We start from the raw sequence: 23,690 nt of genomic DNA, 5'->3' as shown, positions 1-23,690 counted from the left end.
GGACGCCTGGGTGGCTCAGTGGGTTAAGCCGCTGCCTTCGGCTCAGGTCATGATCTCAGGGTCCTGGGATCGAGTCCCACATCAGGCTCTCTGCTCAGCGGGGAGCCTGCTTCCCTTCCTCTCTCTCTGCCTGCCTCTCTGCCTACTTGTGATTTCTCTCTTTCAAATAAATAAATAAAATCTTTAAAAAAAAAAAAGTTAGTATCATAATAATAGGAACAGAATTAAAATATAAGTATATACAGATTATTTTCTATATTTTAGCATATGGAAAAAAAACTTTATCTTTATTCCAAGAAATGTTAGCACTCTTGGGGAAATCATTTTAGATAGACTGATAAAATAATGATTGAAACCTGTAGTTAAAAAAAAATAATGAAATAATGAAAGACAAACCACTTTGTACAAACTTCATATTTTTAATAATTTCTTCTTTAAAATTATATTATATTTATTATAATATAATTATATTATATTTAAATGGAGAAGACAGCGTAGTTCTCATTTATATTTGGGCAAAAAGAAGAACACATATAAAGTTATTAAATTAGAAACCTAAACTTCTTGTGTATGGTCACATACATTGGGGGAAGGGTCTGTATATGTAGTAATTTTTAGGGTACTATGTGATAGGTTTTCAATTTAAGAGCCGTGAACTTCAGACGGCCTCATTTCTTCATTTTGCAATAACCTCATCCCCTACCAAAGAGAAACTGCTAGCTACATTTGTACCCACCTTCTTTAAGAACTCTTAACCTTGTCAAGTCTGTTGCCACTTCAAATTTCCATAAAATCTACCTATAAAAAATAGATTGAGAGGAGCTAGAGCTTTCTGATCAAAAAGAGAAGAGGGCAGCTGTCAGATGGTCTCAGCAATACCATCTATGAACTGGGGAAAGTTCCATCATCTTTATGTACCCCAGTTTCTTCTAAGAAATTAATATTTATTGAGCTTGTCCTCTGGACTAGTCACTATAAACCTAGAAGAGATATATCTAAGTTGAATTCTATGATTTCATAACTAAATAATTCCGTTACTGGTTTTAACTTCCATTAATTTATATCCCTAAAATTTGGAATGTGCCAGCTGGCTTATATGTTAGCATGAAAGATATGGACCATTTCCTAGTTCTTGAAAGTCTGGACTATGGACCAGCAGCATGGGTATCTTCCCAAAAGCTTGGGAGAAATGCGTAGTTTTGGGGCTTACCCTAGACCTGCTCAGTGAGAATCTGCAGTTTAATCAGATCTCCAGTAAAAGGCATTATTTACATTTTAGAAGTGCTGGGCAAGATGCACAACAAAATCCACTTCAGCTTACACGGATGTAGAGAGAACAGTCTGGTGTTGAATTCCTGGATTCAGAGCCGAGCCCTGCTACTTACACCTGGTGTAACCTTTGAAGGGAGAGCTTCCAGAAACATGACTTCGCTTTTCTGTTCCAGTGCCTTCCTCTGTAAAAAGGTGGTAAAACAGTAGGTACCTCATGGGGTTGTTGTGAGGTTTGCAAAGTACTGTGTATAAGCAGTTAATACAGTGTGGGGCACATTGGAAACTCTTTTAATCATTAAACATTTATGGCACACCTATCATGTGTATGTCAGGTACGTGCTGGGGGCTGTGAATGCAGCAGTAAACAAAACAAAGCCCCTACTTTCGTGAAGCTTTCATTCTAGTGAGGGATTCCGGCAATACAAAACAGATGTTTAAAAAAAAAAAAAAGTCACACAGGGATATGTTCTGTGAAGTAGAGAGAATGACAGCAGAGCCACTGTAGACGGGAAGTTCGGCAAACTTCTTCAGAGGAGAAAACAAATGAGTAGGCACCTGAATTCGTTATATTTGATTAGTATTCAGAGCTAAATCCCAGGCACAGTGCTAAGCATTTTATATGCATTCAAGTTTCCAGAATCCTCCAGTTTGACCCTCTCACCAGCAAAGTGGAGAACTTGCTTGAATAAGGATATTCACTAGGTAATCAGATGTTTAAGGTGAACGATTCATGAAAAGATTTATGTCTATATTATCCAGTTATTGCAGCCGTCTTATTTTTACTCCAGTTTGAATTTTTTAAAAAAGATTTTATTTATTTATTTGACAGACAGAGATCACAAGTAGGCAGAGAGGCAGGCAGAGAGAGTGAGGGGGAAGCAGGCTCCCCACTGAGCAGAGAGCTCGATGCGGGGCTCAATCCCAGGACCCTGAGATCATGACCCAAGCTGAAAGCAGAAGTTTTAACTCACTGAGGCACCCAGGCACCCTCCAGTTTGGATTCTGACAGTGGATTATTGCTTTGTAGTTTGACCCAAAGAACCCCCAGAAACTCCTCTCCCCAGCACTAGAGATGAAAGTTCTGTATACTTAGCAATATGATCTTTACATCTAGATATGAACTAGAACTTTGAAACCGTAACATGGCAGTGTCCATCGGACCTCTCTTTCCACCTATAGAAACTAAAAGACTCCACCTAGGTATGTTTAGTAACTTGGCTACGTTCCAATTTATACTTTCACCTAAGAATATCAGGCAGTGGGTTTAGCAGATACTCTCCTTCATTTCCTTTTGCTACACAATAAACAGGCAAACAAATAACTGTTCTGCGGTGTCAGTGGCATGAAATAGCTTCTATATTCCAACACAGATGGGGTATCTTAATAATGGGAAGATGATCTCACACTTTAAAGTGCTTTGATATAAAAGGTGCCATATAAAAAGGAAGTTATTATTCTTAGTTATAATACCCTAAAAAAAGGATTTGCCATCTAAATGGCTGCTGAAACGTAACTGCAGAATTGCTTATAATGCTACAATCAGTTGAGGCCAAATTCAATAAAAACTCCATCCGGCATTCACACTGAGAAGACCCACATGTGCCTTTAATTTTTTTTTTTTTTAATTTCCTGGGCTTCCGGCCCAGAAATTGGATGGGAATTTTATTTAAACCTGCTCTTGTGTATCAACTTTTGGTAAATATCAGGTTTTCAGTTGACTCACATTATGCTTTACATTTTGAGCAGAGAGAGGAAATAAAATGATGCATATCTCTCTAAATACATATATTTATACACCTCTTACCTGTTCTGCCTATGAAACTGGCTCACACTAAATGTTCATCATGACTCCTACAAATTTAAGACGCCCCTCCCCCCGCTTCTGCTGCAACCATAGATTAGAAAGTCCATTAAATCCCTCTTCAGTACTAATCAGTTTCACCAGCACAGGCAATATAATCTGAGTTTGGAAATGACTAATTATTTGGAGAGGGTGGTGAGGGGTTCAGGTTTAGATTTTTCTCGAACATAGGAAGCTTCTTTCTTGTCTTTCCCCCTGTCATTTTGCTGCCTGGGGCTACCTCTCCCTCCCTGATGAAAATGCGCTTTCTTTTCCCACTAGACAGGCTATATATGTATGTATTAGAAGGAAAATGCATTATGAGACATCAACTTGAAAATATTAAGAGAAGAAGCACTCCTTTTGATGGATGTGGGCATGGCAGTAATTGCACCTGCTAGGTGCCAGGCATGAGCATAATTTGCATGTAAAATTTTCTCAGTTCCTTCCAGAATACACCAGTTCTACTCAATAAAACATTTTGTCACACTCAGGGGGTTTGCCAACATGTTCCCAGATTGCAAGCAAAAAGATTATTTACAGTAACCAATAACAACTGAAAAGACCATAAACAACCTTTCCATACCTGTTCTATTTTTTTTTCCTTCTTTTCCTAAGTAGAGAGACTTTAAGGAGCCCAAATTTACTGCAATTTAATTCTGATGGGAAAAGCACATTATTTTATTTATAGTAGCATGTTCTATCTATCCTTGCCTCCCCCCTTTTCAAACATAAAAAGCCAGCTTTTGTTGGTGGTGGTAATTCAGCTATTATTCTTACAGGGAAGAAATGTTTCCTGATAAAGTGAGAGATGGGATAAAAGTGACCAACATCAGAGGAAGTTACCCAGTGCATCCCAGGTCCTGCTGTATACTCATGGGGAGAGACAGCATCACTGTTCAAGTAGTTCTGCTTTCCTCAAGCCTTTGACACAGTTTCTGCCTACCAGTGAGAAGGACAGGTGCCCTGCTTGCTGGGTTTATTGTAGGGAACACTTCCCTGCACCTTCAGGACCTAGGTTCTGCCTCTCATCTTTTAAACTTCCTTACTGAGAGTTTTCTCAACCATTCAAATTCTTTTCTGAATTGCAGTGGCCTTAGGAAGGATACTTATTTGGGGGGGGGGGGGGAATGAGCAGGAATGAGAAAGAGCAGCCCAAACAGCTGTTTCTCTTAAACCTCCTCTCAGCTCCCCATTCCCCAGGGTGCTGCCCTTGATGATGAATTTTGTCCCTGACAGAAGGAATCAATCACAGGGAGAGAAGAGGAGACGGAGCCATGAATTTATTAAGCCCAATTAAACAAACATGACAGATTTTGTTTCTACCATAAAGGGAAAGTAAACTTGTGGTAACTTTTTAAAACAATGTTAAAGAATTACAAGATTTGGCCCCAATTACAGTCTTACTCACAAGGAGTATTGTTAACAGACTCCTAGGACATCCTTCTAGAAACTGTGAATGCATAAATATGCATACATAGACATGCATACAAGCACAAAAACTGCAAATACCTTTCCTGAACCAACTTTTCTCCTAACAATATACTTCCTGAAGGTCATTCCATGCCACTGGTAATAAATGTACCTTCCTCTCTAAAAGTGCTGCATTATATTGCAATGCATTCCACTATATTTTAATTAAACTCTCTTAACGATGGACAGTTAGGTTGTTTTCAACTGTTTTTCAATTACGTGTAAAGCTCACTGAACAACCTTTGGCCAGTACTGGAAGTAAGTCCCGCCTAGCTATTCAAAACGACTTAGGACTTCAACAGGCTTTCACTCAAAGTCCAGGTTCTCCAACCAACCATTGCCTGCACGGACACAGTCAAATAAAATAAGACGCACCTCACAGGGTCCTTGTCAGAATACAATTGTGATTATTCTTATAACTGACTCATTGAGGCCTTAGGCAAATTAATTTCCTCATCATTAAGTCAGGGAATAATAATAGATTCAGGGTTGCTCTGGGGACGCCATGAACTAATTCCCTTAAATTGCGCAGTCCACTACCTGGTACATAGCAAACCTTTAATAATTATCCGCTTTAATATTAAATTGGCAATCTCTGCACACTTGTGGGAGCGCAGCTGCAGGAGGCTTTCCTAGAAGTGGAATTCCTACCTTTAACCCCGTGCTCCCCGGGCCCCAGCTGTGCGCACACGAGGCCACCAAGCGGTGACACGCTGACCGCCGCCCCATCCCGCGCCGCCGCCCAGGGCCCTGCGGAGGCCGGACACACGTGGGCGCACGCGGCAGAGCGCAGGGCTGCGCGGGCTCCCGGCAGGCGCGGAGACGCGGGGGGGCGCCGCCGGCGCGAGGCGCGGGACCCCGTTGGCTGCTCCGCCGCGCTCCCCGCCCCTCCCTCCCGCCCCCACTCCCCTCCCTCCAGTGCCCGCGCTGGAGCCGGAGCCTGGGCGGCGGAGGCGCAGGCAGCGCTCGCTCGGCGCCGGCGGCAGCCACAGCAGCCTGGCGCGCGGCGGTAGTGGTAGCGGCGGCGGCGGCGGGCGGGCGCCGCGGACTCGGCTAGGAACGGCGCGGACCGGAGCGCTGCGGCGGCGGCTTTCGCGGGCGCGCACGGCGGCCCCCCAGGCGCGGGAGAACCGCGGCCGGCGGGCGGGCGAGCGGGCAGGCAGAGCGGGCGTCTTGTGAGCTGCAGGAACCAGGTAAGTCAGGGATGCCCGGCTCCTTGCGCGGGCTCGGGGCACTGCGACGAGCCACCTGCCCGGGCAAACTTTACGCACTGGCTTCAAGGCTCCGTGCCCTAAAGTTTGTTTGCGGGGATGTGCGCCCGACGGGTCTAGAATAAAAAATGCGTCTCGCAGCAGATTTGCTCTGGGGAGATATTTTTTCCTTCTTGGGCGAGGATTGGTTTTCAGACTCGGAAGACTTTGCATCCCCATCTCCAGCGTGGGGAAATGCGAGGTGGGTCCCTCCGGCCAACCCTTCGCGCAGCGGATTTGGCTAGTGAAGTTGGAAAAAAAGAAAGTTGTGAACCGCAGCAGTGCTGAAGATGAATCCTAGCTTCATGGTGCAGGAGACGGGGGGCGGGGGGGATTGGGGTAGCCTTTTGCCAGAAACTCCTCCCTGGTCCCCTGCTCTGAGAAAACCAGGGCAGAGGATTCTTCGATTAGGGATCAAGTTTTCCCAGCTGCATTCTCTTCTCTTTCCACTTTCAAATCTGCAGCCTTGGACAGGATCTGCTGCGTTTATTTGTCAGGTTTTTTCTGGAATGGGCTGGAATCCAGGTTTCTTGAGCTCGGACCTGGTCTTCGCTGCTTTTCCCTTTTCTAAGGAGCCCTGCGAAGCTAGCCAAGCAGGTGACAGAATATTAGGGACGGAAAACCAGGAAGTGCCAACAGGATACCCCAAAGTCACAGCACCATTAGAAATTTTTTTGGCTGATTGAAATGAACGAACAGCTTTTGGGCTGTGCTAGTGCAAAGCCCCGCGCGACTCGCCAATCCGTGTGTCCTCTGTATTGCATCTGCCTAATGATTTACAACAAGGAGATGTGCCCAGAGGAATGATTTAATAACAAACGGTACCCGCTATGGTAAAGAGAGTCAATCTCTGGTTTGAGCCAAGGGGAGGAGGACGGTCAGCTCTGGAAAAGGGTTGGTCAGTTTGTTCACCTCAAACCATGATGTGGGGAAACAGAGCTAGATAGAGAGAGTAACACGGAGAGGGGATATGTGTAGTGTTCAGGAGCCAGGTCAGAAACCCCAGCTCATATGGTGAGTAGGTAAATCCAGAAATAATTTAAAAATGATTAAGCAAGAATATTTATTTTTTAAAGTAGGAGGACTCTACAAGCTGTGGCTTCTGTTTACCCCCACAGAGATGAATATCACACTAGCTGAAAAAGAATCCTGATCTGTAAATAGATTAAAAACAGAAATTAATCAGAACAATGAGTCAGAGCCCTTCAGTGATTGAAAGGAGTAATTGCCTTTGAAAGAGCTATTATGTCTCAATACCAAAGTCAAATGTGTTACTTTTGCTTTGCTAGTTGTGTTTACTAACAGTATCATGACTTTGGCTGCAGTAACCTGGCATCTCAGGTTGTGCTTTTAACCCTTTGTGGGGTGTGGTATGAGGGAGGAAATTGTCTGTAGGTTACTATTCATACCCGTTTGAGCAGCATTTACAAAAATGCCTAATATGTGCCAGGTTGCAATGGGACAGGTTCTTGTAAGTGTGGTTCACAGAAGACATCTGACAGGGTGCAGCCTTGCTAATGGAAATATATGTGCTTGCAAATTATAAAAATAGTGGGTTTAGGCATTAATGGTCTTTGAATTCTTACTTGCTTGAAGTCAGTTGAGAGTCAACATGTAGTTTGAGAGCCCTCAAAAGGGACAGTGTCCATCAAGGAAATAGAGCAGATTGCTACACATTTTTATTTTAGGTAACTGGTGAAGCTGAATGCATATGTGTGGCCCTCCTGTGTGAAGGTGGGATAACCGACCTAGAGTGGCTAATTGATTTGCAGGGTAATCGATTCAGGCAGTGGCTGCCTCAGACAATAACATTCAGCCCCATGTTCTACGCACAGTCTGGACATCAGTAATGTTAGCCTGAAGACATGAAGCCATTAAGTCCCTTCTCCAGAACTCTAAGTTTTAAGTATCCTTCACAACCCAACCAGATAGCCCAACTGTTTCCTAAAATGGCAGCAAAACATTTAATAGCACCAAAGTGCTGAGCAATTTCAGCTGGAGCAAAGATTAGCTACAGACAGCAAGCAGTAGCCTTTCCATTGTTGATGTATGTTCAATTTTATCACTGTCACATTTCATATATGCCTAGTTATTACAAACTAATAGGCTCTTCGCTCTGCTAGCAAAATATGTGTCTTTCTCTTTTATAAGTTCTTAACTCCTCACACATTCAGTACACATTTTCTAGCTTTGTTTTTACTGTGTAATTTAAATGTGCAACTTGAAGTTCTCATTAACTCTTGATGTTTTGTGCTGGAATGTTATATAGATGTAATTGCCCCTTTAAAACTGTGAGATCTATAGATCACTAGGCTGTGCATGGTGCTGGTTCAGTGTTCTGTGTTTTCCAATCAGTTAATAAGGTATTTTAGAATAATAATGTTAACTTTATACACTGGGAGGTCATCCGATGGCAGGAGGGTTAATGGAGGCTGTGCATGTTTTCTTGCTAGCTCTGATTCAGTCACCATCACCGGTTCATTTTTAAGCCTTTTTTATTTTAGGGAGTTTGCCTTTTAGAAAATGAGCATTTCAGAGGTGAACCGGTGGTTTTAAGATGTGTTTATTAGTCACTTAAAGCTAGTAGACCATTTCCTTTCTTATGCTTGATACTACTGCCTTACTCTTCTTTTTGCAAAGATGCTTGGCAATAATTGAGTGTTGGGCTGGCCACAGAAGAGTTGAAGATAGAATATTTCTTTGAAATTAAGGGATAACAGATATCAGTGTCAGATCTAATTTGTGTAAAAATCTCGGGAACAAATCAACTAAGTGTTTTTTCCGATTTATACTGCTTCCCCTCCCCCCAATATCTACTAAATATAGTGGGATATTGGTTTTGAGAATTTGCTGCAGGGGAAATTCGCTCTGTAGTTGAAACTTTGTATGCCAAGTTTCAATTCATAGTACATTTTTATTTCTCTCCTTTTATGTACATGTTATAAACAAGAAATAAGGGTTTGTAATAGAAGTGCTGGCAGAACTTTATAGCATCTCAAACAGCTCTGCTACTTGGAATGTAAATATTTGTAGAATCTTTACTGTGCAAGAAGCTGCCTTGCAAAAAGTGGGGGAAAATGACTATTTTATTAAGTAGGACAAGATAATTCAGAAAGTATGCAGATTGCTTATTGCAGACATATTGGCATTCTGTGTAATAGATTATAGATGTTACAACAATTCCATAGCTCTCTTTTAGGTGCCTTTATAACTCGGATTGTAAATTTTCTGTGTTCTGAAACAGGAGAACAAATTTTTCCCATTTGTTTTTCTAAGTTGCTTGACTTTGATTGCCTCTCAGATGTTAAGGGATGAAATCTGTAATTCAAAAACCACTTTGATTGTATTGCTGATACTGTGCCTGTTTCTATATTGTCTTTGGGACAAAGAATTCTTGGGACCATTTCAGTACCTCACATACTCTGATTCTAGGGAACTAGTACAGCTCAGATCTTGTGTGTCCTTTTGATTCTCATATTTCTCAAATTTGCCCACTTCTCTCCATCTCCACATACATCGTCTCTGTTCCAAGTTCCTGTCTTCTCCCCAAGGATAACTACACTGGTTTCTCTACCTCCTTCCTTGCTTCCTCCCCCAAGTTGCTCTCTGCACTGCAGGCAGAGCAGCTCTTTTTCTTAAATGGAAGTTAAATTAATATACGTCTCCTCAAAGCACTTCAATGATTTTCTGTTGCATTAACAATTAAATATCATCTACAAAGTCATGTAGGATTTAAACATTACCTGTCCCTCCAGCATCATCTCATGCCATGCTTTTGGGAACAGGAACTTCATGGGATTTATTCATTGTCTGCAGTTTTGTTGACCTCTTTCTACCTTAGGGTCTATTTTGTCCCTTTGCCTGGTAGCCAGTTCTAGCCTTTACGCCCCACCCCCCCATTACACACACACACACACACACACACACACACACACACACAGAGGTACAGTTTTTTTTGACTACTGCTATTCCCTTCTGTCACAATTTCAATATCATTTACTACAAGAGGGCTCTCTAATTTCCCTCCTTTTAATTAGGGTCCCTCTGCTAGTTACTTTTTGTTCATATCCCCCAAAGCGCTTATATTAATTTGGAACTATTCCTTATCTGCTTTCTTGTTTACTATTCTGTAAGCATCTCACAATCAGTTACCACATCTGTTTTACTCGCTATTGCAAAGCAGCTCCCTCAGAGTATCTGGCTTACAGTGGAGTTTCTTTGGAGGGTGCCGAGTTTCACAACATGTTGGCTGGAGCACCCCCATGACCAAAGATCCAGTTAGTTATGCTCATATTTCAGCAGAGGTCTGCAGCTGACTTTGTCACAGAATGTTCTTTTTTTTTTAAAGATTTATTTATTTATTTGACAGAGACCACAAGTAGGCAGAGAGGCAGGCAGAGATAGAGAGAGGGGGAAGCAGGCTCCCTGCTGAGCAGAGATCCCGATGCGGGGCTCGATCCCGGGACCCCGAGACCATGATGTCACGACCTGAGCCGAAGGCAGAGGCCCTAACCCACTGAGCCACCCAGGTGCCCCTCACAGAGTGTCCTGTCACCTTGCCCGTGATCTCTTAGATCTCACAGGTATCTTCTACTTCAAACCCATTGTGTCAAAATGGGATTCACCGTTTTTCCTCCCAGCTGGTTTCAGATGAGATGACCTCTTCTTTGATTTATTCTCATTGTGGTCCTCAAGGTATATAGCACCCGTGGTCTTTGGTACCATTCTCTTCTTTTGTCCCTGAATCCGATCAACTGATTAAAAATACAAGGACATTCATTCGAGTGATTATGCACCAGCCTAGGTTTCAAGCATTTTACACCCTTTATACTTCTTACCTAAATGCAGCAGATTAAGAAACCACCTTCGGCCCCACTGCCTTTCTTACTCCAGACTTTCTGACACATGCTGCTGCATTCATCCGTGAGCCAGAAACCTTGTGTCATTGGACACCCATTGCCTAGAGAAAAAAAATGCCACTGATGCGGCCTGTGTGAGACTTCTTCCCTTTATTTCTTGCCCATACTTGAAGTTCTAATTTATAGGAGCTTTTAAAAACTTTCTTGAATACTCACAATGACCCTTTTGGCTTCAAGGTTCCTACACCCATGGCTTCCACTCCAAACCCCTCATTCATATCTCAACTCCTATCCACCCTCAATTCCCTGTTATTTGTGCCAGGAAAGCTCTTTAATTCTAATCCTACCATTTGTCTGGGTGATATCCACAGATCAGTTCCCTAGGAAGCCTTTAGTGTCCTCCAGACTAGGTTTGAGCCCCATGCTTTCTGCTCTCAACGGTATTTTAAAATTTTTTCTTTAGAGGGAGAATGGATAGGAATTTAATTGATATTGTACAGTTGTTTAATATCTGTCTTTACTGATAGTCTGTGGGTGCAATGGCACAGCCATTAGGATTTTGGTGAGTATTTGTGGAATGAAAGGAGGACGATCTGATCAGTTTCATTCACCTGCAGTTCTACGGTAGTTGCATTAGAGTTTCTTTTTATTGAACTTAAAATTTTTGAGTGTATAATGTGAAGATTTTATTGTATTTTGCACAGTCTCTGGGTGACAAGTCATTAATTTGCCATTGGTGGGTATCTTGATATGCTCTGAATTTAGAAGATTTTGTGACATGGGACGCCTGGGTGGCTCAGTTGGTTAAATGGCTGCCTTCGGCTCAGGTCATGATCCCAGTATCCTGGGATCGAGTCCCACATCGGGCTCCTTGCTTAGCAGGAAGCCTGCTTCTCCCTCTGCCTCTGACTGCCATTCTGTCTGCCTGTGCTCACTCTCTCTGACCAAAAAAAAAAAAAAAAAAAAGAAGATTTTGTGACAAACGTATGTCTTAAAAGGGGTATAAGCTTATAGTCAGTACTGATGGCTGGTCTTTGATGTAAGTGGCTTATTTTAGTGCAATGGGGATAATTTGGAATTCACAAAATCCATTATTTATTAGAGTAAAACATTATGAAAGAAACAACTAAATGCTTCACAAATCGAAAGCACATCTTCCTAAACTATAAATAGCTACATAGTTATAAACGAGGGGAAGGGCTGCCTTATGTGCATTAAATGGTCTCACCAATTGTCCTTCAATAGAAAGCCCTTTTATACCTCTGACAATATTTCATTTCCTTTTCTCCGCTTCCCAATTTATGAACTTTCTAGAAACATTGACTGTTATGCTTGAAATAACAGAAATTCCTTGGTCCTTACAGGACTTTCTGAGTTCTTTGTGGGGAAAAGACCTGGTAACTTTATTCTTAAACATTTTATTTTAGTTATTTATTTTTTTATTTTTATTTTTTTTTTATTTTTTTTTAAAGATTTTATTTATTAATTTGACAGAGAGAAATCACAAGTAGACGGAGAGGCAGCCAGAGAGAGAGAGAGAGGGAAGCAGGCTCTCCGCTGAGCAGAGAGCCCGATGCGGGACCCGATCCCAGGACTCTGAGATCATGACCTGAGCCGAAGGCAGCGGCTTAATCCACTGAGCCACCCAGGCACCCAGTTATTTATTTTTTTAAAGATTTTTTTTTTTAAAGATTTTATTTATTTGAGAGAGAGAGGGGGAGCAGAGCTAGAAAGAGAGCGGGAGAGGGAGTAACAGGTTCCCTGCTGGCTCTATGGGGGGCTTGATGTGGGGCCACATCCCAAGACCCGGGGATCCTGACCTGAACTGAAGGCAGACCCTTGACTGACTGAGCCACCCAGGTACCCTGTTTCTTTTTTTTTTTAAGATTATTTATTTATTTATTTATTTGAGAGAGGGAGTGTGCACACACATGAATAAGAGGAAGAGGGAGAAGCAGACTCCTGGCTAAGCAGGGAGTCCAACAGTGCCGGGCTCCATCCCAGGACCCCAAGATCATGACCCGAGCTGAAAGCAGATGCTTAAGCTACTGAACTTCCCAGTTGCCCCTACCCTTTTTATTTTAAAGTAATTACACTCATAGAAAGTTGTAAACATGGCACAAAGAGGTGTGTATATCCTTCACCCAGCTTCCTCTTATGGTGATACTGCGTATTTGCTGTAGTGTGATATCAGAGCCAGGAAATCGACATTGGTGCATCACTGTTAACAAGACGACAGACCTTATTTCTAATTGCCACTATATTTTTAAGCCTGAGTACACGAGTGTGTGTATAGCTGTACGCAATTTCAGCTCATCTATAGAATCATGTATCTAGGATTTTAATTTAGAGAACCAATATCCTGATAGCTGCACTCTCCATGTTAAACATACACTGATGTAATTATTTTGCAATAGTCCTCCAGGTTTCAAATACTCAACTTCCATAGACCTTTTCCCATGCAAATGTTTGTCTTGTTGCTCTTAAATATCATGAACTCATTCACCTTGGAGTTGCCTATATGTAAAAGTTGCTATGGAAACAGAAGTCTTGGCATTTCATAAAGCACGATGTGACATTTGGGTGGTTCTCTGTGGTCATCGGTTTGGGAATCTGTGTTGACTTTCCATATTAGTTTTTAAAAAGTTCTGCAGGTAAGTGTGTTTGTTTGTCAGTGTAATCAGACTTGGACAGGATTTTAATGCCACCAGGGCCACGATCTTACTGAATAGTTCCTTCTACTTTCTAACACTAACAGACTCATGGTCCATTTTTGTTCTTTCATAGAAATAGTCACTCTTTAAAATAACACTGCAGGAGATGGTAATGACCCTTTCTAGGCAATTAAAATCAACCGGAACAATATAGCTAGTGATCTAATCTGATGGCTGCTACTCACTTGGGCTGGCCTCCTCTGTGAATATAAAGCAGGGGAAAAGTTGCTGATTACCAGTCCTTACCAATTCCAGTGAATATTCTGAAGGCTCTGGAATACAGATAAGGCCTGTGTGTACCAAATTCGGATGTGTGCGACAGCAGACAGCATCGCTCTTACCCCTTTCCATTCCTTTTGCCAAAAAAAAAAGTTTACATTTCTATATGTTAGGCAGTTTGTCGTATTTCTCGATTATTTTTAGTGAAGCTTTGCTGGGAGTTCTTCTGTTTTGCTAAGAAAAAAACAACGGAGAGCTATGTGCAGCATCAGCAGTATAATTTTGAAATTTGAAGCTTGTAGGTCAAAATTTTTTCTTCCTCACTTTCTCCTGCCATTGAAAAACATTTTTCTCACGTGCCATGGAAAGATACACATGTTTACCTTTAGTACTACTTTATTGGATTATTTCACCACTATTAAACAAACATTACCCCTGTGGAATTGATTCTGTGGCACTATGTGGTAATATTCATTTTTAAAAAGAGCAGGTCTCAATACATGGGTTTTGTTTTATTTGACACAAACCACAAATTCTGTGAAGATGCTTGTAAGTGGAGGGCTTATTTCCATATAATGGGAAATTGTAGCATCTAGACATTTCTCTTTTTAATCTAATAGCGCCATAATTGTCTGCTGCTGTAAATGGTTTTGCATGATGACTTGCCTGGAAATATCTATTGTCCTTTTTCTAGAAATTACGGGATATTCCTCCTGAATCTTCATTTTTTTCTTCCATTTGATCTTTAATATTCTGATTACGTCCTTGTTCTTCTTCGTCCCACCACATTTTGGCCAGACACACAAAGACACCTATGCCACCCGCGACAGAGACTGCAGTAAGGAATAGAATTAATACCAAATCATAAAATTCATAAGGTGAGAAATGTTTCGCAGGCATTCAAGCAGAAGAGCAGAAGAGAATAAAACCCAACGAAGGGGAGGCATTTTGGATTGTGCATTGGGTGAAAATGCCACGTGATTTAAAGTTAGTTCAATCCTGCCTCTTCCACCTCGTCCTCCTTTCCCTTCTTTTCCTTTTCTTAGTTTTCTTCCTTGTTTTCGGGTCATATTTTGGATTGGACTCTTCTGTACTGACCCCTAGTGGGTAAATGTTTTCAATTGTCTCTAATTGAAAAGATCACATAGATTTGTGTGCAGGGTGTTTTGTTGTGTTGTGTTTTGTTTTGTTTTAACAGGAGCAGAGAAGGTGACTATAAAATTGATCAAATTTGATTTTCGGAGAAAAACACCTTTAGAAAAAGATAGAGCACACATCAGCCCTGTGGGAGACTGTTTGCAAAGCCACAGTACCTTTCCTGGCACTTTGCATGATGACTTCCTGTCCTCTTTAAGCAAGGAATCTCTTTTCCGCCCCATTGTATCTGGGCTGGCCTTTTGAATTTAAGCAATAACAAGTAACTATTGTGGTGTTACTGTGAATTTTGAGCCTAAGCCTTAAGGCCGTGGAGCTTATGTTTTTATTTTCTTTCTGCCCTGAAACGTCCATGTAAACAAGTTCAGGCCCGCCTTTTAGAGATTGAGAGGCCACGTAAAGAAAAGTCAGAACCTACAACCCGTATGAGCTAATGGCCAGAACTGGTAGTCAGTCATGGAAGGCCAGCAGTCCCAGTAAAGCCATTGGATGACTAACTGACATGAGTGACGTCAGGCAAAACTAGCAAACAAACCGCCAAGCTGAACTCTGGTCAAATTTAGAATCATCAGCAAATAATTTGTGTTTAAATAATTAAGTTTTAGGGTGGTTTATGCAGCAGCAACACATGCATGTTTTATAATTAAAAAAAAAAAAAACAGACATAATTGGGACACCTGAGTGGCACATTTGGTTAAGGGTCTGACTCTTTATTTCAGCTCAGGTGATGACCTCAGGATAGTGGGATCTCAAGCCCCACATCAGGCTCTGTGCTCAGTGTGGGCTCAGCTTGAGAGTCTCTGTCTTTCTTTCTTTCTTTTTTTTTTTTTTTTAAGATTTTATTTATTTACTTGAGAGAGAGACAGTGAGAGAGAGCATGAACGAGGAGAGGTCAGAGAGAGAAGCAGACTCCCCATGGAGCTGGGAGCCCGATGCGGGACTCGATCCCGGGACTCCAGGATCATGACCTGAGCCGAAGGCAGTCGTCCAACCAACTGAGCCACCCAGGCGTCCCATGTCTTTCTATTCCTCTGCCCTTCCCACTCATGCTCTCTCTTTCTCTTTAAAATAAATAAATAAATCTTAAAAAAAAAAACCCAATTTAAAAATGTAAGCAAATGTTTTAAAAACGTAAAGTCTTAACGATAAGGGAAATCAGAGTTCTAAGATGACACACCAATTGGGCAGGGGCAGGGGATCCCAACCCCCGCCCCAGAGCCCTTTCAGATTTTCCCTCCTGCCCTGCCTGCGGGAGGCGCCAGAGTGGCCCAGATACGGAAGTAAAAGTGTATTAACTAGCCCCTTTGTTTGTGCTCCGGGCTCAGACCCCAAGATCCAGTCCAGGTTCTGTAACATCAACTCTTTTTGTTGTTTTATAAATGTATCAGTTTTACTTTGGTAAGAAGCCATTGACATTTGAAAATTTGTCCCTATTTGTCTGAAGACAGATACTACTCACCTGTGTTCCCTGAAAGCTGTGGGTACAAGGTGTGCCACCCTGTGTCTTTTCCATGCTCTTGGTTAACTGGGTGCCTGCTCCGACCATGTGGCTTTTCGTTCTGGGCTCTAGTGTGAAGGTCCCGCTATTGTAGTATACGCACTGTGGAGCTCCGTACAGGTCTACCAATTTAGGGTTTTACTTACCTACCCCTGTCCCTTGGTATATCAGCTGCTGATGGCTCACAGGTTCATCCCTCACTGGGGAGCTGCCCTTTGCAGAGGGAACCCTCCCAGACAAGACCATGCCTCCTCTTGGCTGGTACCGGTGCCAATGATGGGCTGATGCCTGAGCACAAAAACCTGGTCCCTTTGCCTTCATTTAGGACAACTCTGAAGGCCATACCTGCCCCAGAAAGCCCCAGGACCAACTGAGGTCCCCGTTGCAATACTTTTAAGTTTTCAGGCACCTCCTCGTGCTGGTTTGTGTTTGTTTGTTTTTCCTTTTTCTTTATCTTTTCTTTTTTAAAGATGTTATTTATTTATTTGACAGAGAGTTCACAAGCAGGCAGAGAGACAGGCAGAGAGAGAGGAGGAAGCAGGGTCCCCACTGAGCAGAGAGCCTGATGCGGGGCTCCATCCCAGGACCCTGGGATCATAACCTGAGCGGAAGGCAGAGGCCTTAACCCACTGAACCACCCCGGCGCCCCTGTTTTTCCTTTTTCCGAGAGAGAGAGGTAGAGGGAGAGAGACAAAGAGAGAATCTCAAGCAGGTTTGCATGCTCAGTGCAGAGCCTGACATGGGGCTCAGTCTCAAAACCCTGAGACCATGACCTGAACCGAAATGAAGAGTCAGATGCTCTGCTGACTGAACCACCCAGGTGCCCCGTATCTATGCCTTTTTATACTTCCCTACGGCATTTTCTTTCGAGAGCATTCTTCAGTAAACCTTTCTTAGATTTTGTTTCTAGGAAACACAGGTTAAGAAAGTCCCTTATCTGGGACACATTTTCACACCCCAGGGCAGAAACTCAAGAGGCCTACTTGAACTATAAAGTAGTATTTATACCGTTGACTAGGACTGGTCGTGTATCAGATTGTTTTCACATTTCATTGGCCAGAAGTCACAGCAGGGCCAATAAAGAAGAGAGAGGAAATGTGGGTGTTTACAAATAGTAATACAATCTATCATAATCTACCTCTCTTGGTCTCCTACACATAAAATACATGTTTTAGTCACATGTGTTTTATACTCCACCTGTCCACAGGAATTATACCCCTAAATCTTATCTAATTATGAAATAAGGCTGAAAGCCCATGATTTTATTATAGTCTCTGCATCTTACAGCAGAAGTACAAAAAATTGACCCAAACTATTACGGACACATTAGAGCCTCTGCTAGGTCCTATCATATGTTGATGTGCTGAGGGCTTGCTTGTATTTTTATGGGTCATTTGGGAGTTGGCAGCTGTTGGCTGGGCCCAGCTGGGTGTCTTTGCTCAACGTTCAGGTCTGACTGGCTGAGATGTTCGCACATCTAATTTGACGTATAAGTTGAAGGATAAATTCCTTGGTAGAAATGATTCTCATGCCAGTTACATAGGTACAAGGACAATCGGAACCGTAAAAGATCTTGGCTACCATTAGAATACTGTCATTTAATGCTGTATTGTGTTGGCTGTAATGAGAACATGGCCAAACTCAAAGCCAAGGGTCGGGAGCTATCCTCTACCCCTTAATGGCAGGAATTGCAAAGTCACATGGCCAAGGGCATAGATACAGGAAGGGTGAAGAATTTGGGCCAATAATGCAATCTACCATACCACCAAACCTCATATTCAGTAAGCATTGTAAATGTCCTCTAGATTGTAGTTGCATTTCAAATTAAACACAGGAAATGTAAAATGTCACTTTATTGCCTATGAATGAATTATAACTCTCTAATTGCTGCCTAAGTGAAGGAGTCCTGTGTGAAGCTCAGTAATACACAGAGTTGGAAAATATAATGAAAGCTCTCCGAGAACGCTCAGTCCAACTGGAAGAACTCCTTTGTATTTGGAAATATCAGGAAGTTTTGCCTAGTGGTAATGTGTATTCTTTTGCTTCTTAATCCAGACAAATTGTCTGCCATGTAATAGTTTGTGATGTTGAGCACATTAATTGGTTCTTCTAACCCTCAATTTCTTCATCTGTAAAGTTGGAATATTGGTCCTGTATGGATTTGTTGTAATAAATACGTAAACTAAGCTCAGGCCCTTAAAAAAAAAAAACAAAAAAAACCCAAAATAGTTTTTCTACCTATTGTGCCTAGTGGTTTTACTGTTGGTGTCCGTATTATTCACTATATATATTTTATATATATTTATAGAATAATAGAAGTGTAGTATATGCCAAAGGACAACAGAGTGGGGAAGGAGGAAAGGAAACTGGTTGAACTGTCAAGAAGAATGAATAGAGAATGCTTCATATGCATCTAGGCTGAGCTGACTCGTCAAGGTATGAAGGGCCAGAAGTCTGAGCTCAGTCTGTATGCCTGGTAAGAGGTGGACTGGCAGGATTTTGGACCAGTGAGTCATTTCCATGCTTATCACTGACAGTGTGGTTAAGAGGATACTTGGTGAGCGGTAAGTTGGGATAGGGAAGACTGATTCGGACAGAGTGTTGGATATGATTAAGGCATAGAGACAGATCTGATGCCATGCCGTGTTGTGAATCTCAAGGAATAGGAGACCGGGAAGAAGATGGGTTTAGGTAAAAATCTCTATAAAGAGCTTTTATGTTTTGCCCCAAAATTCTTAAAAAGCATAGCATGTTAGAATACATTTTGCCAATGAGGCTAAGAAGATTCATGGAATGCCTCAGGTCAAATACAGGTTAATGACCTAACTAGAAATGGAATCCATATTTCCCATGTCTGCAAGTAGTGCATTTTTCACTCTGGAACAGTCTTTATAAGAAAAATTTATATAACTGGAAATGGAAACTGTTGCCTTATCCTTCATAATGACTGTGAGTGAACTCTTTTACTCGTCTCAGACCCCAGGTGGACTCACTTTTCTCTCTCTATGTGGGATCTCATCTCTAGGACTGAAATTGAGTTCACTTCTCAGGACCTCTTTCAGCTCCCCCGTCAGCTTAACCCTCTCTCTTCCCCTATTTCCAATGCTGGCCCTCCTTGGCTCTGGAGGTCGTGGAGTCTTTGGTTGACTTGTTTTCCTTCTCCCTCATATGCATCATTCATTTTCTTCTCTCTTTTGCTCGTTACTACGAAGAAAGGAACACAGATACTACCAGAAACTATCTACTGTAGGTGTTTTCCTTACCATCGTCCCACTCTAATACCTGGAATCCTCCTAATGATTTTCTTTACTTTTGCTGAAATCATACGGATCTTTTTTAAAGTTCAATGTAATATTTCTCTTTTGTCTCTATTTAACTCTAGTTAGCTTTATCCAGAGATCTAAACCTATTTATCTGATTGTCTGCTTTATTGCTGTTCACAAACTATTGAGAATCATTCACACTTCCTGGGGAGGGGCGATTCCTTCGCTTGCTGTCGATGATGACAGTCATGATCGGGTGACTTGCTTTGGGCCAATGAAATGTGAACGTTTCACATGTAGCCACTTGCTGCAGAGGCATTGGGAGCCAGTATGTGGCTCCTTCTGTTCTTCTCTGCCTCTGAGGCCATGGAATTCTGTGTTAAGATGGAGTTTCCTGGAGCCTGGGACCTACGTGACTACCATGAGCAGAACTGTCTGTTGATGTGCATTAAACTTCAGACTTTCATTGTCACCGGCCATGGGGATGTGCATGTTGTTGGTTATGGAAGCAGAACCTGATCTGTGCTGATCAATGATAGCACTTCTACTTGGATCTCTCAAAGCCTTGCAGCCGCATGCAGAGCTGACCTCATGAACATCCTTGCCAAGAGTTCACTGGTACCCGTGTTCTCCACCTTCTCCCACCACTGACAACAACATCAGCATCAAAGCAATTGCTCAAAGCATAAATTGGGATTTCTTTTTGACCTCTTCTTTTTGAAGCCCGTATGGAAGAGTATGCAAGTCCTGTCTTTCCTGCATCTGAAATATGCATTGAAACTGCTCAATTCTCTCCGCCTTCAGTTCCAGTCACTTCATCTAGACCCCCAGCGGCATTGTTCTTAATTATGACCAAAGCATCCAGTCTGGTTTCCTGTCTCTGCTATCCATTCTTGATCATTTTGATCCTGTTTCCATACTGCAGCCAGTGTGTAAAATGAAATGTAATATGAAACCCTCTATCAGACCTTAAAGAATTTCAGTTGGTGTTAGGGTAAAGTCCACATTATTTGACAGGGCACTTAGAGCCTTCATGATTTTACCCCGACTGCCCTTCTGGCCTGATTGTAGGGCGCTCTTACATGGGTTCTCTGATTCCAGCAGTGATGGACGAGTCTTTGCATGTGGTGTGACCACTTGCTGAGTACATGTCCCCCAAACCCCCATTGCTTCCACCCCACCACGCACATACAACATTCATATAGTCGCACTCACCCAATAGCCATTGGCTTATCTTACAAGTTGTCCATTAAGTGACACTTCCTGAACAGATGACAATTTTTACTGTTCTTTTCTATACCTGTCATCATCCTTATTTACTGTCTGTTTTCCAGATTGAGTCGTTTGAGGGCAGGAAACTTGTCTTTCTTGGCTTTCCCTGAACCCCAGTGCCTGGCAGAGAGTAGGCTGTCAAAAATATTGAACCAGTTAGATAAAGACCACAACTAGCCTGCAAACCACTCATGATCTTTCCGTGTTTGAATTCTCGTAACTTTTTGTATAGTTTAGATTTTTCAGCACCATCTAATGTGGATTAATTATGTGCTAAGTGCCTTGCTAACCACTCCATTTAATGCTTACAACAAATGAGCAATGCAGCCACTTTTCTTAGGATGTGTATCGTATTGCCTCAATATCATTATTTCTAGATTTTTAAAAATCTCCACACCTAGGTTTTAACTCTTTGTATGATAGCAGTTATTATAGTATATTATAATTGTCTCTGGTATGCTATATACCCCTCTAAGTTGTACCGTTTCTCTGAGCGCTGGTCACCTGTGCCTGGCACATCACCTGCATCTTTGTAAGCATTCCATACAAATTTAATGAATAAATAATCATACTTAAGCTCCCATTAAACAGCTGGTATTACTATTATTAATTTTATGTCTGTGCCTTACACTTAGTAAATGCCTCAGGAAGTATTTGTTCATTGATTCTTCTATAGAATTAATATGAGTTGCTTACTATATTAAAGAAGTCGTGTAACTATGGGAATCATTGCATTGAATTCAATTACAAATGTATTTATTGGTTATTTATTGCTGGGTGATACCGCCCCAACATTTAATGGTGTAAAACAGTCATTGTTTATAGTTGTGTGTGAGTGGGTTGGGAATTCAAGTAGGGCACGTCAGGGACAACACCACTTTGATCCATGTGGTATCGGGGTGGGTGGCTTGTCTGGGCCTGGAGGATGCAAGGTGCTTTCGCTCATAAGTCTGCCGCCTCACTGGGGTTACTGGAAATACTAGGACCTGGATGGATTGCCCTCTCTTGCATGTGGTCATCAATTCAGTAGTCTGGGCCTGCTAGCTCTTCTTTCTCTTATATTTCCAAACAGTAGAAATGGAAGCTGTATGGTCTCATAAGGTCTAAGGCAGGTAAGACAGGCTGAGCATCACCTCTGCTGCTTTCTGTCAGGCAAAGCATGTCACAGGGCCACTCCAGGAATGAGGAAGGGGAAGCAGGTTTTACTTATTGATGGGGAGAAGCATCATGGTGGACAGACTTGGCTGCCATCTTCCCAGACATATCCCACTCCAGGGAAGATACCATTGTAGGTTCTAAATTTTCTTCTGGAAGTTTCTAAGTTACCCTTAATTGGTATGGGAAGAAGAAAATCCAGTTTTTAATATTTTATTATTTTTAGTATTGCTGGAGTTCTCTAATTTTTGTGGTTATGAACAATAAACAGAAACTGATCTGTATGAGTGAATTAGGATGAAAAGTGTCACCTTTGGGAAATGGCTTTTAATGTTATAAGCTTGTTTTAAGTATGTAGCGGTGATATTTGGCTGGTTTTTAAAATTTGCACATGCAAAGTGCAAATCCCTGAAAAAGAAACTCTGCAGTCCACGGTAGTGCCAGATAGCAAGAAGTTTTCTTCCTCTATGAGTGCTGCTCTAACTTTATCTGTTTTTAAAAATAAATGTGCTGATCAATGTCATGAATAATTAAGTGAAAGGAGTTGTGGGATTTGGGGCTGTTTTCTCTTTAGTGATTGTAAATTCCATTTCACAAAGCCACAGCTCAGTAGCTGGGAGGAACAAAGTCTGGGTTACTCCTTATTCATTAAAAAATATAATAATCTGCTTGATGCAATATCATTCTAGAAAGGTGTTTGCTGAGGAAGGATTTTTGCTTAGAGTATAGAGAATTTTCACATGCAGCATTAAATCATGTGGAGAGGTTTATATATCTAATGAAATCATTATTGCAAGGATAATGATAAGCTCTTCTGAAATGGTTGTAAAGGGGGGTTTTCTGGTTCAGGACCAAAACTAGGATAAGTCTGATTTAGTGAATCTTGTGTAGAATCTTGTGTATAGTCAGTGTACCTCATCAGATTCCTTATATCAGACCTCTGAACTGTCTGAATGAATGGAGCCCTTCCTCCTCCCATTACTTTGCTGCCCTAGAGTTCTGGGTAAATGAATGGATGGAGTGTTTTAGATTGCCTGACTTCTCTTAGTGTGTTTGGGAGAATTGGGGGTGGGGACCTGAATTCCAGGGGATACTTGGTTATAATTCCCTTGAAAGGAAAAGGATTAACCCCAGGTCATTTGTCGTTCTTATCAATATGCTGGCACATATTGACGCCATGTTGAAGACATTGAAACTTAGCTTTTTGCGCAGTAATATTCTCCAATGGCAGAATTATATCACTTTCAACTGGAAGGACCCTAGGTACCCAAGTCAGGTACACTCTTATTTTATACTGACGGACTTGCTCAGGGAATGGGATCCTTCGATTTCAATGTTAGTAGTACATTGTGTTTTTGTTTATTTTGCCTTTGTATACATTACTTGATGCTTTTATCAGATAGGAAATACTGTTTGGAATATGTACCTGTGGGACAGTGTGTGTAATGTAAGTGCAAGGACTGATGGAATTGTCCACCAGCAAACTGTCCCATCAGGTGCTTACAGCCCATTGAGAATCCGCCTGTACTCCTCATCTTCATCTTTCACTGAGCTTGTACCTCGGAGAATAAAACATTCCCTTTGGAGTTGAATTTCTTCCCTCCTCCGTTCTCTAGGTCTTTTATCCCGTCTATGTCCACTATTCAGTGCCATCTCTGCCACACCTCTAGAGAGTGAGTTGTCAGTCACTCTGTTCCATGTTGCACCATTGTGGCTTGGT

The 23,690-nt window shown here is 41.9% G+C and overlaps 1 protein-coding gene across 1 annotated transcript in view; it reads left to right on the top strand.

Annotated features, from left to right (window-relative positions):
- The first annotated feature begins 5,663 nt into the window (after positions 1–5,663).
- Positions 5,664–23,690, top strand: part of CNTN3 (contactin 3) — a 336,483-nt gene continuing 318,456 nt past the window's right edge. The window contains exon 1 of the mRNA XM_032325229.1: positions 5,664–5,778. The gene's annotated coding sequence lies outside the window, so the exon portion shown is untranslated. The remainder of the gene's footprint in view (positions 5,779–23,690) is intronic.

Source organism: Mustela erminea, chromosome 1, assembly GCF_009829155.1.
Source record: "Mustela erminea isolate mMusErm1 chromosome 1, mMusErm1.Pri, whole genome shotgun sequence".
Lineage (NCBI taxonomy): Eukaryota > Metazoa > Chordata > Mammalia > Carnivora > Mustelidae > Mustela > Mustela erminea.
Note: the sequence above shows the minus strand (reverse complement) of the source record. Positions and strands in the feature narration are given on the sequence as shown.